The sequence below is a fragment of the Scleropages formosus genome, chromosome 10 (assembly GCF_900964775.1).
Source record: "Scleropages formosus chromosome 10, fSclFor1.1, whole genome shotgun sequence".
Lineage (NCBI taxonomy): Eukaryota > Metazoa > Chordata > Actinopteri > Osteoglossiformes > Osteoglossidae > Scleropages > Scleropages formosus.
In genome coordinates this window covers 22,743,984-22,760,248 of record NC_041815.1, presented here as the reverse complement: position 1 = coordinate 22,760,248, position 16,265 = coordinate 22,743,984, and positions in this window count along the sequence as shown.

Here is a 16,265-nt window from a genome sequence, read left to right as displayed (position 1 = left end):
AGTGGGAAGAGGGACTCGAACTCACAACCTTTGACTGGAAGGTGAGCCTTCTAAACGCAACCCGAAGCGGTCCCCTCAACAGCAGCTCACCTGAAGCAGGACTGAGGGTCATGAAAAGCAACGCTGGACTGTCAGCTCTGCTCTCATTCACCTCTTTTATACTTTTCAAAGGAACATGCATTTGAGACGTGAGCGTGAGGCCTGCTCGGACCTTCTGCTTGCAGTGCCACACATTCTTAGGGCTTTTACCTTGAGGCCCTTGTGCCCCAGACACATCTGACAGGCTGCACTCAAAGCGGGCGTCTCTCTAGACTACAAATTCATTCATCTGAGCCCTCAGACGGGCTAGTCTGGTTCTAATAAAGGAACCGCAACCCGCCATTGAGGCTGCGTGGCCTTTGGGTGTCATTGCATTCTCTGCCCACTGGGGGGCCCTCCGCTCTTAGGCTAGTGGGAGGCACCATCCTGTGCAAATTTCTGCAGGCGCTGCATCCGATAGCCTCGCTGTTGGTACCCGAGAGAGAGAAATGGCAAAAGAAAACACTCCTGAGAGTATTTGCCATTGGGAATTGACAAATTGCTCCTTGAAAAACTTTCTTCTCCCATCTGGGCTTCTCACAAAGGCATTTCCAAAGTACTTTGAAAGCCAAGCGTCAAACATCGTGACATTAGGAATAGACCGGACGTCTGAAATAACACATGAAGCATTTTGGGAAAACAAAGAAAAGATTACCAAGACTGTGGTTCCGTTTAATGTCAGTCACTGGATGAGGCATAACCCCCCCTGACACACACATTGTACATGGTTTACCACATTTATGTGCCGAGAACCAAGGAGAGGCTTTGAACTGCTTCCCCCCATCGTTGTGAAGACTCGCTGGGGTGAACTCAGACGTGCAGAACAGATTGCAGGGGATGCCAAGAAACGGTGCTCACCTTCCACTGGTGCACAACTAGTCAGGCATCAAGGGGGGCCAGGAGCCCATTTTTGGAAAAAGCATGGGAGCGAGGTGAAAATAGGACCATACGACGTGGTTCTTCCCAGGCAAATGAAGGACAGCAAACTTCAAAGCAGGACAGATGCAATGGGCCTGATCCTGTTTATTGGATCAGACTGCTATATTGTTTTCTGTCCTTATGGTGGCAGGGTTTCTCCACCGGCATGAGGATGTGCGTGTGTGAGACACTTGAAGGTACCTTTCTCTTGTCTGAGGGTTACACACAACCGAGGTCTTGGGAAGACTTAATTATAGATTACATAGTGCTATGCAGAGTTCTGGTAGTCCCACAGAACACCACCGATGTCAACCTTGTGACCTTTACGTTATTTTACACGCCTTTCAACTGGAAGCATTACAAGTAGCAGCATACACTGTAAATAAAGCACTGGTCAAAAGTTTGAGTACACATGCGTGAAACCAGACTTGTGTGGGCCAAAAGCACACACACTGGACTTTTGAGAAGCATAAGCCAGTCTTATGGATGGTTGAATCAAAATTTACCATATTTGGTTTCAACTGCTGGCTATGTCTAAGACCGAGAGAGGGTGACCACATGAGCTGTTCCTGTGTGGTTCCCACTATCCAGCATTTAGGGGGCAGTGTCATGATCTGGGGATGCTTTGCTGGCCACATAGTTGGTGATCTTTGCGAAATCCATGGTGATGTCACCTAATGTGGCTATCATGGCATATTTCAGAGGCATTCAGTTCCATCGGGATTACAGCTAGTTGGGCAGACCTTTATCCTTCAGTAAAAGAAGGACCCAAAACAGACCACAAAGTTGTGCAACACTCATTTGGAGAAGAAGGGACGTGAAGGAGAATAGAAACGACCTGAGCATAAAATGAGAATTTAGAATAGAACAAATTTTAGTCAAACTATTGACTGGTACATTGCATATTTTGTTAAAAAAAATGTTGCTAAATTCAATAAAGTTATTCAAACACTCAGAATAATTATATCACAACTTGAAAACGTGATTTATTTTCTACGTTGCCCATGCGATTTGTATTACGTTGGTAAAGAAAAAGGACTCGTAAAAACAAGGATCACAGGTGCACTATTAGGAACAAGGCTTCAAAACTGGGTAGGTGCAGTGATTTTGGCCAGTGCCTACTCTGTGGTGGGTCTGGAGTATGAGCCCTGCTTGGAGTGTCCTGTGGTGGACTGATATCCCGTCCTGGGTGTGTCCCCTCCCCCCCTTGGCCTGGTGCCTACTGGTGCCTACTGGTGCCTAGTGTTTGTGGATGGTGGTTGACTTCAGAATTGCCTGTTTCTAGATACTTAAATGCTGCTGGACATGAGATTGGAGCATTTTGCTTTTTGGGCACTAAGATAGTGACTCAGGAAGGGATGGGACAAGGACAAATGTCTGCTACACAGACAGGCTTGTTATATTAAACACACTGCAACCAAATGGCCTTAATGAATAAATAATTTTTTGTAGTCCTGTTTTTTTGTGATCGTTTTTCTAATCAATTAGCCTTTTTATTTGCATTATTTTCTTTTTTATGCTCCTCTCTGGTTATACTTGTGCTTACTCGTGCGTCTTTTTCTGATTCTCTGCTTACTGGCTCTTTATTTAGTGTAATGTATTAAAGCCTCATTTTGTCAGTCCCCGTACCACTGTTAAATATTTGTAGCTCCATTGACTCTGACGTCATTTCCCATTGTAATGACTTTAGAAGTGTATATACAGCATTTGCTTTGTAACATACGAGTATCTGAAGAAGGTTTTCCCGCCAAAAGGCATCTGTCCCAAAAATAATGTTTTTTTGGCAAGCTAGAAATGCACTGTCCTGTCATTGCCCCAAATTTCACATACAGCAGGATGTTTCAAGAACCCAAGCCTTTCATTCCTTGTTTCACTTCAGGGTGAACATGATGTTTTCTCTTTTCACTTTTCTTTCCACTTCTGCCAAGAATGAAACGTAAAAAGCATCTTACTTACATTGAAAACCAAAAAGATGCCTAAATGGAGTAAGAATAACCACAAAAAACTAATAATGAACGAACAGCAGAATATTGCATATCAACGGTACTGAGCACACGCTATAGGTGTTATTCAGTCGGTGTAGCAGGACACTTTGCTCGCGAGTCCAGACGTGATGAAGGTTTGACATGGTGGTCGTCCTTCTGTGGCCTGAGTGCGGTGGACAACCTTGAGCAGCTCTGTGGCTCCTCACCAACAGAGTGCACAGTTGAGCTGAGGAACCAACCGCAAGCCGCCGGCGCCCATATCTGCACCGATCTCTCTTTTAATATTTGAACCCTCTGCAGCCCACATATTTTTCAGAGTGCGATATAAAGCTACCAAGAGTTTTTTTTCATTCCCAGGCACTTTAGGGGTAATGTTCTGAGAACAGTTCAGGAGGATTCCTCCCACAAGCAATTTAGCAGACTGACGTTACGAAACAAAAATACCAGCTTTGAGAAGTTGACTGAATATGTTTAATAATGTAACACAAAATCTGTTAAGAGCACTTGGATGTGAATTCCAGACCCTTATGTTCTCTGGGTCCTGCTGGGCAGCCACAACCAATCTGGAATGAAACACACGATTGTGACAAGAATAAAATTGCAAATGCAATCCAGATTTGTAATTTGTGCCTCATGTAAATGCTTTGACGAAGTCGTGCTTCCTTCAGTTAAAAAACATAGCTAAATTACGGCCATTCCTATGTAGACGAGATGTTGAAAAACTGGTTCATGCTTTTGTTTCAAGCGGGCTGGAATATTGTAATACTTCCTTATCGGGATGTCTGTACCAAACTGTATCCAGACTACAGTTGGTACAAAATGCTGCAACGAGAATTCACTAGAAGGAAGTACGACCATATAACACCGGTACTTAAATCACTGCCTTGACTCCCAGTCACATTTAGAGTCAATTATAAAATCTACTTCTGACCTTTAAGGCAGTACATGGCATTGCTCTGGTTCACCTTTGTGAGATTATTGATTCTTATATCCCAGGACGATGTCTTTGTTCGTTGGATGCAGGTTACCTTAAAGTACCTGTGATCAATAGGACCTCAGTAGGAGGTTGTGCATTTAAGCTATAGAGCACCTAAACTGTGGAATATCTGCACCGATAAGTGAGAACAGTTCAAGAGAACAGTTCTGTATCACTCTGGAGCAGCTCTCATTTTCAGTGGAGCTACCAGAGGGAAACCACAGCAGATTTGCTTGGTGGTCATGCCAGTGAACCATCAGTATTAGTTGATACTGAAATTCCATAAACATTTACATTTATAGTTATTCATGCGGAATGAAGACGCATCAACAGAGTTAAATCAGTTGCCATAGGCTTCATGTTGCCCCTGCACAAGGAGAAGAACCCTCCTAAAGGACCGAATTGACGCTGCAAGTCATGGTCTTGATGGTCATTGCTATAGCTGTATGTCAGACCACACCGTTCTCATCACACATTCTCATAGGCACCCCTCTCTTTAGACAGTTTCATCCATTAATAGTCAATTATTCTAAGTAATTTAAATCTGTATATCTTATAATATATTTTAATAGCAAATGTTTTTGGAAGTCCCCCTTCAGCCTTGCGCCTTGTGTTCCCGGGTTAGGTTCCGGTTCAATTTCAGAAAGTGACTTATAATGTTAAGCTGTCTACAGTTATTTACCCATTTACAGAGTGAGGTAATTTAGGATAAGTATCTTGCTCAAGGGTAATACAGAAGTAGATGAGATTCAAGCCCATGACCTTTTGGGTGCCAAAGGCAGCAGCTTTAAAAACTATGCTACCAGCTTCTCTGGTTTTGCAAGTTCTGCACAAGTTCATGTCCAGCTCTATTGACATAGTGGTTGCCTACTGTAGTGTCCTGATCAAGCTAATAACACTAAAAATCACTCTAGTAAAAATTACCCAGCTGTTTTAATGCGTAAATCAGTTTAAATCGCTTAAGGTTGTAATGTACTTTGGAGAAAAGTTTCAGCAAAAAAATTATTTAAATACAGTATATCCCCACCTGCGTACATGCGTGAGCAACGTACCAAACCTGAAAAGGGTGTGTGAAAAAGTGGAAGACTTGGGGTGATGGAGGTGAACAGGAAAGGCTTTCTGGGTCAGAACAGGGGCCGCTTCAAACTGGGGGTCGGGTTGGAGGGTTCGCTTGTGCAGCAGATTGATGGGAGCCCAGATTAAATATGTGCTGGGAACAAAACATGATGACACGCCACAGATAAGCCTCCTTAAATATTCTATTTTTTTTTAATCAGCAACAGAAAGAGGAGAGACGAGAGGGCCAGAGAGGAGGGAGAGGGGGGCAATGAGAGCCGGCTGTTTCCTCACAGAAATCATGGCACGGGATGGACTCCACATCCTTATAATGTCAGCGCTGGGCTAAAAATATTCTAGGAGTGTCCCGCCAGGGAGCAGTATGGGGAGTTTAAGGGGCTTTAGGAGGTCGGGTATGAGGGGCAGCACAAAGGGGTAGTGGAGCCAGTGGATTGTAGCATGGATATGAGGGCCTTACTGTGGTGGGAGGAGGGGGCCTGGCGAGTTCATTCATTATTTATACTGAGATGATCTGGGCCCCCAGCTAGTACCCAGTTCTGCGGAACCAGGTCTAGTACAGCCTTCCAGCTATTAATTACTGAAGTGGCTTTGTAAACATTTCTCCCAGCAAGGCTTAAAGTGGATGAGAACTGCCTTCGGTTTATGGCGTTCTGCTGTTCCCAGGGTCCACCATGACCGGTTTTCTGTCCTGGGGGAGGCGGACAGGCTGGGTAGAGAGTTTGTGTATCAATGACACCCGGCTTTCTCAGAGGGTGACATGTCCAGCCCACTGCTTTGGAACCAAGCGAGGCTTGAGTGTAGCGAGCATGTGGAACGGAAGCTTTGCCTCCTTCTCGCAATGCCACCGCCCCAAGTGACCAACTGAAAGGGAGGCTGATTCACACCAGGAGACGCAACCTGATGCATCAAAGGACGGAAGGGGCTGACTTCACCTCCTGAGAGGACAGCAGTGATGCCGCGCAGCGCCTCGGTCTCATTGTATTGGGTGACGTTGGATCAGGTATCAGCAGCAGCCGCCATGAATGCGAGTGCTCGGTGGAGGTGTAGTGAAGCATTAGGGTCTGCTTAGCCGCCTCCCACTTTGTTATCCATCAAGCGGCCCCCACCACCACCACCAACCCCCCGCTGCCGCTTCCCCTCGCCCCAGCCCCCACATCATTAACGAGAGTGTGTCACACAAGCATTCAACGCCCTCCCTTCCTCATTACAAGACAAGCATCTTGCTTTGGGTGGCTAATTAAGAGGCATAACGAGTGCTGGGGCTAAAGAGAGGAAGGGGGCGGGTGGTTTACTTTGGCTGCAGCCCAGCAGTTTATCAAGGACACGTCGAGCCATACGCCCCCTTGGCTTCAGCGCTGGAGCTGCTCCCCTTCTTCTCCTTCCCTATCTTTCTACCCTCCTTGGTCTCCTTCGCTTTTGTTCTTTCCATCGCTCTGTTGTATCTCTACGGCTGGCTGCGTTCTGCACATTGAAATAATAATCTAGGTGCCAAAAATGTTGCATGTCTAAAAACTGGAGAGCGTCACTAAAACATACCGTACACATGCTGTCTGTGTTATTGTGCACCTTCTCAGATGGCACCGTTGTTCTAAGAGCTTAGTTCCATTTGCTTACATTACAGTGTTGGCTTGTCTCTGTCATGTAAATCTCATGTTACCTCTACTTCTCATGTAGCTGCGCCTCACTTCCATCTCGACTCAGCTGCTGACTTCTGGTTTCACCTCTAAGCAACCTTAACATTCTGAAATGTCCAAATTTGTAAAGTCTGAAATGATCAAACATTTTAAGTCGTCAATGTAATGGTCGATGGTAACGTCTGAAAGACATAGATATGGGTCTATTCAGCTTCATTCTGTTTCATAAGGAACTTACCAGATCCAGCTAACAAGTGGCAAGCGGTTTGTGTTCAAAGACTAATTCAGAAGATGCCAATGATGCATGCCCCAAGAACATAGCTATAGTGCCCAAGCCAAAAATGTGCTTTCATTGTGGATGGAATGCCGTGGATGTTCATTCTTGCCATGACAAATCGGGCAAGGCTTTGACACAATTGTTTAGTGGTGCACATTGCGCTTGCTGAAGCTTCTGGCATTTGAGGGATCAATGTCCCCTTCGGAGTCCAGAGCATCTGGGTTGTACTCATGAGTACCGTGCATTGTAAAGCTGTCTGGACAGGCCCAGTGAGGGCTGGGAGCCTATCAGATGGTAAAGATCTGCTTACGGGACCATTTGGGCCAGCATGCACAGCCAGTGGTGGGGATTTATAGATAATACAGACCAGTAAGATCTCCCGGAAAGACTTCACATCAAGGACGTTGTGGTGCAGTCACACCATCTTTCTATAAGAAAGGGATTTCCCTGGTGGCTGAAAAGCAAACTTTTATTGATAGTGACCGCAATGACAATATTAGTCAACACACCAGTATATGATTCAACCCAATAGTAATATAAATACAGCCATGATAATTACAGCACCGTTGTGACTTACAGTTACAACCTTGTGGCTTAGCAAATTTTTCCACAATGAGGTTAAACACTTTACTTGAGGGTACTTTGGCTATGTCCCCTTGGGACTTTAGTTACCAAAATTCAAGTTACGCCTCTGTCCTCAACCACAGATGGTACACAAAACTGAAATGTTTTTGAACAGTTAAAGATGAAGTCAGCAATTGCTTTGTCTCAAAGCCTCACTTTATCTTTCTGAATGACTTGATTGATAAAAAATGATGCTACAGATTATTTTTACTGAAAAGGGCTCTAGCATAATATTTACAGTAAGGCATTAAATTACTAACAGGGTGGGGGGGAAGTGAAAAGTTCCTCTTATTCTGGGTCTAAACCAAGCCTGGTGATCAGCAGTTGATACTGTCATAAAATATTACATCCTTGCTTTATTCATTATAACATGGCTTTAATCTAAAAATACCCAGGCAAGAAATAAAACAAGACTTCAGCACAAAGATTAGGCTTCTACCTCTCAAAGCGTCACGGCTCGGAAGCCTGGGGCCCAAAATAGACCGTCTCCTCATAAAGGCTTCCTTCTTTGTAGACGTTGGAGGAACATCTGTGGGGAGAACCGGGCAATGTATCAAAGAAAGCGTCCAGGGGCTGGGGGCTTGGGGGGCTGGGGGGGTCTCTGCTTACCGACAAAGACAGGCAAACCTATAGCAATAAGGATAGGCCGTAATAAAAACTCATTAATACAACCTGTCGGAGATATCGGAGAAGAAAAAAAAAACAGATGGTGTGAGTGAGACAGAACTGATGTCCTGAGTCCTGTCTTTGTGTTTAAAGTTGATTGCATAGGGAGCTGTCAGAAGGACATCGCACTTAAAGACCATTGCAATAAAACTACCTTGTTTTTGAAGCAATTCGGGTTAAGAACTTTGTACCTCACAGGTTCAATAATTAAGAGATCTAGGGAGTTGAACCAATAAGGGTCTGCTAAGGAGTCATGCTCCTCAACCATTATTCCATTCCATAAGTCGTGCTCCTCAACCATTATTAGGCTTGATGTAACAACATGTGATGAAATCAAGAATATTGGAAAGTGTTACCAATGTTGTGATTTGTGGGAAGATAATTCCTGGTTGTTAAATGATCTTCTTAATAAATTGAACAAAAAAAAAAAAATCAAGTAACCTCTTGAGTTTCTCTGATAGGGGCTGAATGGACAAAGTCTTTACATGGTAACTGTAAGACTGGGAGAAGAACTGTCACCACGGTGCGCTACTGTGAAAGGTAGCCATCCTGCATTGCTCCAATTTGAACTGTTTAAATAAATACATTTTCAATTTGCTTTGGATTAAAGCATCTGCTAATCAAAAATAAAACAGCACTTCATCTAGAGAGGTTGTAAAGCTAAGGTTTGTGTTGAGACCTTCAGGATGCGCAAAGATGAACAACTCTGCACTGGGAACCATCTGGCCAGATACTCTGAGCATATGCAGAACAAAGCATGCAGTCTTTTAATCCTAAAATGAGTCAAACCTTGGAAAGCTATGACATAAAGCCAATACTTTGGTGAGTTCACAGAATTTCACAGTTCAAACCAATAGCGTGCAAGGAAAACAAAGGACGCATTCCAGCAAGGTCACTGCGGTCATTCATCACACGGGCTGCGTTGTCGTAAAATGTTCCTCCGAATGAAGAGACGGGAACCATTTTTGACCAAAGCTGGACGTTTGGCGATCTACGTGTTTGCTTATATTTGTGAGCCTGGAATGTTTGGTTTGATGAACATTGACAATAAAACGTTGTGGGCCTTTGAGTGATGGTGTTTAACATGAGTTGGCTAAGTCTGTTCAGTGTAACACGTGACATGTGGCAGTTGTAGACCCAAGGTGAGCGAGGAGGCAGCGAGTGCGAGGACCAGGTTGAGACGGGTAGTGAGGACAGTGAGGCGAAAGACAAGAGGCAAGTGATGAGAGGCAGCGCACGAGGAACAGAAGTGTATCGAGGACTCGCCTTTGAACTTTGCTGGGTCGGCTAATTGAAACAATACCGTGGCATCGGGCGAGCCTGGATCCCATCCAGTGCCTTTATTCAATTCGGCTTGCCTGCATCTCAACCCCTCTCACTCCGCGTTGCCCCCCCGTGCTCCACTCTCCCAACGCAGAGCCCGCTTGCGACCCTTCGCAGCTTCAAACGACCCCGCTGGGAAAGCGAGGACAGACGCAGGATCGGACACATCACCCACCCCTTCGAGCCCGACAGCTGGCCTGTCAGCGCGCTCGTGTTCGCCGCAAAGCTGTCTGTTGTTCCTTTTGACAGCCCGCTTTGCTTTTTTTAAAAAAATTCAAACAAATAGCTTTTCCAGGGTCAGGGAGCGTCGGTGTGTCACAAGGTGTTTCGGAGGAGATGCGAGTGCTGAGCTGATAGCGAGGCCCCACTGCGACTGCGGAGTGCAGCCCAGGCAGGAAAAAAAAAAAAAACTCCCGTTTTTGGTGTCACCCATGTAATCTCGACGTGGGATCAGGCTTGTAGAACCGTAGATTTCACGGCACACGCCGGCGCCTTCTCATTTCACACAAGACTGCTCCGGAAACATGCAGGAGTCTAATCGGCACGACACACCCGTGTCTTTTACTATGAATAAAACCAGGAAAAAGGGGTTTCGGGGGGAGAGGGGAGCGGCCCGGCGAGCACTGGAGATGGCTGAACGAGGCCAGAACCAATTCCATTCATGGGCATCCTAATGCCACGACATAATGTCCGGTCCTTTTGCTTACTGTTACCATGACACCTCATGGTAGTAAAACACAGCCCTCCCGGCAGGGATGGACTTGGTCAGAAAAACAGGCCTTGACCATTGTGTCCTTGCTGATCGCTCCCACCCATCCCGTCCCTGCCTGGCCCCTCAGATGCTCCGCTGTGATCCCCTTCTCAGGACGTGTCATAGGAAACCCATTCATACCGCCACCACCACCCCCATGCCCCCTGGATTGTCCTTCCTTATTGTTACTCTTTATAAGGACATTTTCCTGCCTCTGCTTGAAATAACAGGTCCTCTGATGTGGACACCATAGGGGAGAGGGTCTCAATCAAAAAAACAAAACAAAAAAAGCATCTTCCTGGAATGTGTCAGTGGGTGTGACAAGGCCTACGTCCTTGCAAAGTGTATTTGTTATGGGTCATGCATACATTGGGTGACTGTTGACACAGATGGCTGGGGTTGGATATATGGTATTTTAAAGGAGGAACAATATTTGACTTCCATGTTTATGTATTGATCTTATTCCTTAAATTGAGGGCAGGAGAGGTTTCGCTTCCAAATCAGCAAAGTCCTGTTGCTATCAAACTGACTTATGTTCTGCCTCTGTGCCAAGAAAAACACACCCTGCAAAAGTCCTTCTTCCTCACAATAACCATCCCTGCCATTTATACGGGCATAAAACATCGCTATTTAATTTTCACGCCAATTCTTCAAGGTTGTATTTTGTGCCAAATTTCCCCAAAGCAAACATACGTTAAACACAATTATAACACTGGTGTTTGCGCCAGTGTCATAAAGTCCTCTACAGCACACTGACCGAGGATGGTTACACGGAGACTGGGGAAATTTTAAATCCACTCTTGAACCCAGATTGTTAAGGCGGTAACGTGGATGGTTCCAGATGAATGATACGGTGACACACTGCCCTGCATCTGTCACATCCCACGGGGTCACTGCCCCTCCTGGTCAGAGGCGGCGCCACTCAGTGCCGCTAGCTAACGCTTACCTATCACCTCACAGTCTCGTAGGACATGGAGGTATAAAAGGAGCCAGCGGAGCAGAACTAGTCGCGGATTCTTAATCAGCAGTTCTCTTGTGCTTCGTTGGCGATTGGTAGTCTCTTGTTCCCTCAGTTTGTTTCCCAGGTGTGCATGTTCCAGTCCCGAGTGCCCGTCCCGTCAGTTCCTGCCTCTTGTTCTTCAGTCCTGGTCCATCGTTCCTGTCCGGTATTTCGTCACGTCTCAGGGTTGCGGTCAGACTCACAGATTAGCGTTTCACTGTTCACCGTAGTTCCAACACCGTGTGTGTTTCCTGGTCTCGTGTTTCTTGTTTCACTTCCACCGAGTGTCTTACAATACGCACCGTACACGTCTAACCTCACACTGCACGTGAAGTCATTATATATTTCGTCTGTGTTTGGACGTAATAGCAACGCGCGTCCGTGTCGGACTCCCGTCCGGACGCTACAGAAGAATCCGCCTGCTAATATGACTTCAGCGGAATGGCGTGAGCTGGCGGATCTGACAGAGGCGAACCAAGAACGACTCCTGGTTTGCACAAACGCCGCTAGCCGCCTCACAGATCAGTTCGAGCAGTTGACACGACTCCTCAGTCATGGTGGGCGGGGCGCCGATCCGACCAGTTCGCAAACGCATGATGATTGGCGGACATGTCTTTTTGATCGTCTTTATGCTTCCTCGGGTCCTCGCGCGGAGCCCACGAGCCCTGTGCAGACCAATGGGATCAGCGCTACTGAGCAGCTGTCCGTTCCCTTCCAGGAGGCTTTGCAAGGTAGCAGAGGTGAGAACCAGAATTACACAGAATACTCAATCCCCAGTCCAGCCTCTCTGTTCCCAGGGCCCTACTCTCCTGAGTCACCCCCTAGCCCAGACAGAAAGACAGAGAGACAGTTCTTCCCCAGCACCAGGAGTTTTCAGGTGCGTTCCTGGTCTCCAGTGGAGAAGACATCCAGCCCCCGATTGTCAAGACCACTCTCTCAGGAGTTCTCGCCGGATTACCGGAGCAACTCCGGGTCCAGCCGGACCCCGACGCCGCCAGGGCAGCAGGTGCCCTACAGCCCTGTGGACAGTGAGCCGGCTCAAGCACGCAACCTTGTCAGCTGTGCAGGGCTTGAAGAACAGTGCGTCAGACAGGGAATAATACGACTCAGTAACGGGCGTTTGACAGAGGAGGAAAGGAGGCGCCGTTTTCTGCAACGCTTGTGCTTTTACTGTGGAGCTGCGGATCACGTTCAGGTTTCCTGTCCAGTGCGGCCACCCCGTGGACCCCAACGGACCGACTTACTGGTGAGTGATGTATCTCTCCATACCTCCCTGTTGACATTACCAGTTACAGTATCCTGGGGTTTCCAGCAGCAGCAGACGAAAGCTATGGTAGACAGTGGCGCTGCAGGGAATTTCATGGATCATGATATGGCCGCGTCCTGGGGCTTGCCCTGTGCCCGATGCCCAAAACCCCTGGCTATTAAAGCTATTGATGGCGCTCCAATCGGGTCGGGGCGTGTAGAACAGCGCACAGAGCCCGTTACTATGCAGGTAGGGCCACTCCATAAGGAACAGATATGGTTCTATCTGATTAAGTCCCCTGATAACCCCATTATTTTGGGATATCCATGGTTATGCACCCATGACCCTATTATCTCTTGGAGTGAGGGGAAACTGCTGTCTTGGGGACAGCAGTGTCCCAAACACCTGGAGACGTCTTGTAACTCCACATCCATAGAGAGCCCTAATGCAGATCTGCCCCTGCAGCTTCCAAGGGAGTATGCAGATCTAGTGGCGGTGTTTAGCAAACACAAGGCTGCAGAACTGCCTCCTCATAGACCTTGGGATTGTGCTATAGATCTTTTTTCGGGCACTACACCCCCTAGGGGGCGGGTATACCCTCTTTCGCAACCTGAACATCAGGCAATGGAGGCTTATATAACGGAGGCACTAGAAGCCGGATTCATCCGGCCGTCTACCTCTCCAGCTTCCGCTGGCTTTTTCTTTGTTGAGAAAAAGGACGGGGGTTTGCGCCCCTGTATTGATTATCGGGGGCTAAATGCCATTACTGTGAAGTACCCGCACCCCTTGCCTCTTATCACGTCGGCCCTCGAACAGGTTTCCGGTGCTACCATCTTTACGAAACTGGACCTTAGGAGCGCATATAACCTGATTCGCGTTAGGGAAGGGGATGAGTGGAAGACCGCTTTTAGCACCGCCCTCGGCCATTATGAGTACCTGGTCATGCCTTTTGGCCTGGCGAATGCACCTTCCGTATTCCAGGCTTTTGTTAATGAAGTACTCAGAGAGCTAATTAATCGCTCAGTATTAGTGTATCTGGATGATATCCTGATCTTTTCTCGGTCCCGTGAGGAGCATATTGGACATGTCAGGGAGGTGTTGCAAAAGCTGGCAGCACATAAGCTGTACGTGAAAGGGGAGAAGTGCCAGTTCCATGTGCACTCTGTGGATTTCCTGGGGTACATCCTAACACCCAACGGGGTCACGATGGATCCACAGAAGGTCTCGGCAGTTCTGTCATGGCCCCAGCCAAAGACAGTAAAGGACCTGCAACGGTTCCTAGGTTTTGCGAATTTCTATAGGCGCTTCATAAGGAACTTCAGTTCCGTTGCAGCCCCGTTGACTGCTCTGTTAAAAGGAGCCCCTAGGCGCCTGACCTGGACTCCTGAGGCGAGTCAGGCCTTTGAAGACCTAAAGAAGCGTTTTACTTCTGCCCCAATCCTGAAGCACCCTGATCCCAAACTGCCCTTTATTGTGGAGGTTGATGCTTCTGAGGCCGGGGTAGGGGCAGTGCTCTCACAGCGCCAGGGAAGTCCCCTGAAGCTCTATCCATGTGCGTACTTCTCACACAAGATGTCGCCTACTGAACAGAATTATGAGGTAGGAAACAGGGAGCTCTTAGCCATAAAGATGGCCTTGGAAGAGTGGAGACATTGGTTAGAGGGGGCTACGCACCCATTCTTAGTGTTAACTGATCACCGGAACCTGGAGTATCTGCAGAAGGCAAAGAGGCTCAATTCCAGACAGGCGCGGTGGGCCATGTTCTTCACCAGGTTCCGTTTCACGGTGACCTATCGTCCTGGCTCCAAGAACGGCAAGGCCGATGCCCTGTCCCGTTTGTTCGAGGTATCGCCTCAGCTCTCCCCACCAGACACCATCTTGTCCCCGACGCAGTTTGTGGCTCCTATCCGTTGGGCTTTATTGGACGATATCCAAGCAGCCCAACGTCAAGAACCCGGTCCCAACGAGCAGCCCCAAGACAAAGAATACGTCCCGTCCACTGTTCGGTCCGAGCTCCTACACTGGGCCCATGATGGTCCAAGTACAGGACACCCAGGGGTCAACCGAACCTTGAAGCTTCTCGCTGAACGCTTCTGGTGGCCATCCATGAAACAGGACGTACGAGACTTCGTCCTTGCCTGCACCACATGTGCCCAGGCCAAGGTCCCACGGCAGCTGCCAGCAGGGCTTTTAGAGCCACTCCCGATTCCCAACCGTCCATGGTCCCATATAGCGGTGGACTTCCTTACTGATCTTCCGTGTTCTGATGGAAACACCACCATATTGGTCGTCATAGATCGCTTTTCCAAGGCCTGTCGACTGATTCCTCTGAAAGGTCTACCTACAGCCCTGGAGACCGCGGAACTGCTGTTCCAACATGTCTTCCGGCTGTATGGCCTGCCAGAGGATGTCGTCTCGGACAGGGGACCCCAGTTCACCTCAAGGGTCTGGAAGGCCTTCTTTGCCCGCTTAGGAGTCTCAGTCAGCCTCTCCTCTGGTTATCATCCACAGTCTAATGGGCAAGTGGAACGCCTCAACCAGGAGGTTGGACGTTACCTGCGGAGTTACTGTGCTCAGAATCAAGCGGATTGGAGCAGATACCTCCCCTGGGCAGAGTACGCCCAGAACTCCCTGGTCCATTCGTCCACAAACTTAACTCCTTTCCAGTGTGTGCTCGGTTACCAGCCTCCGCTGTTCCCGTGGACGATGGAGACCAGTGGGTTGCCAGCTGTGGACGACTGGTACAAGAGGAGTGAGTCGGTGTGGGAATCCGCACATGTCCGTCTCCAGGAGGTGGTATCCCACCAAAAGGAGAAGGCCGACAAAAGGCGTAGGACTGTATTGTACCAGCCAGGGCAGAGAGTATGGTTGTCCACCCAGGATCTCAAACTGCATTTGCCCTCGAGGAAGCTTGCCCCCCGTTTCATCGGCCCCTTCAAGATCCTGAAGAGGATCAACCCGGTTTCTTACCGTCTTCAGTTGCCCTCGCATTATCGTATCTGTCCCACGTTTCATGTTTCGCGCCTCAAGCCCCATTGTGTTTCCGCCCTGCAGAGCCCAGCAGTTTCTCCACCTCCACCGTTGGATGTGGATGGTTCTCCTGCCTACTCCGTCAGGGCCCTCCTGGACTCCAAACGGAGACGGGGTACGCTGTACTATCTGGTCGACTGGGAGGGCTATGGGCCGGAGGAGCAGTCTTGGGTACCAGCACGGGACATCTTGGACCCAGCTCTTATTGAGGACTTCCATGAGTGTCATCCAGATCGGCCTGCTCCGCGACGGCGGAGGCGACCGCCTACCCGCCGGCGTTCTGCGGCTGGAGCCGCCCCTGGAGGGGGGGGTACTGTCACATCCCACGGGGTCACTGCCCCTCCTGGTCAGAGGCGGCGCCACTCAGTGCCGCTAGCTAACGCTTACCTATCACCTCACAGTCTCGTAGGACATGGAGGTATAAAAGGAGCCAGCGGAGCAGAACTAGTCGCGGATTCTTAATCAGCAGTTCTCTTGTGCTTCGTTGGCGATTGGTAGTCTCTTGTTCCCTCAGTTTGTTTCCCAGGTGTGCATGTTCCAGTCCCGAGTGCCCGTCCCGTCAGTTCCTGCCTCTTGTTCTTCAGTCCTGGTCCATCGTTCCTGTCCGGTATTTCGTCACGTCTCAGGGTTGCGGTCAGACTCACAGATTAGCGTTTCACTGTTCACCGTAGTTCCAACAC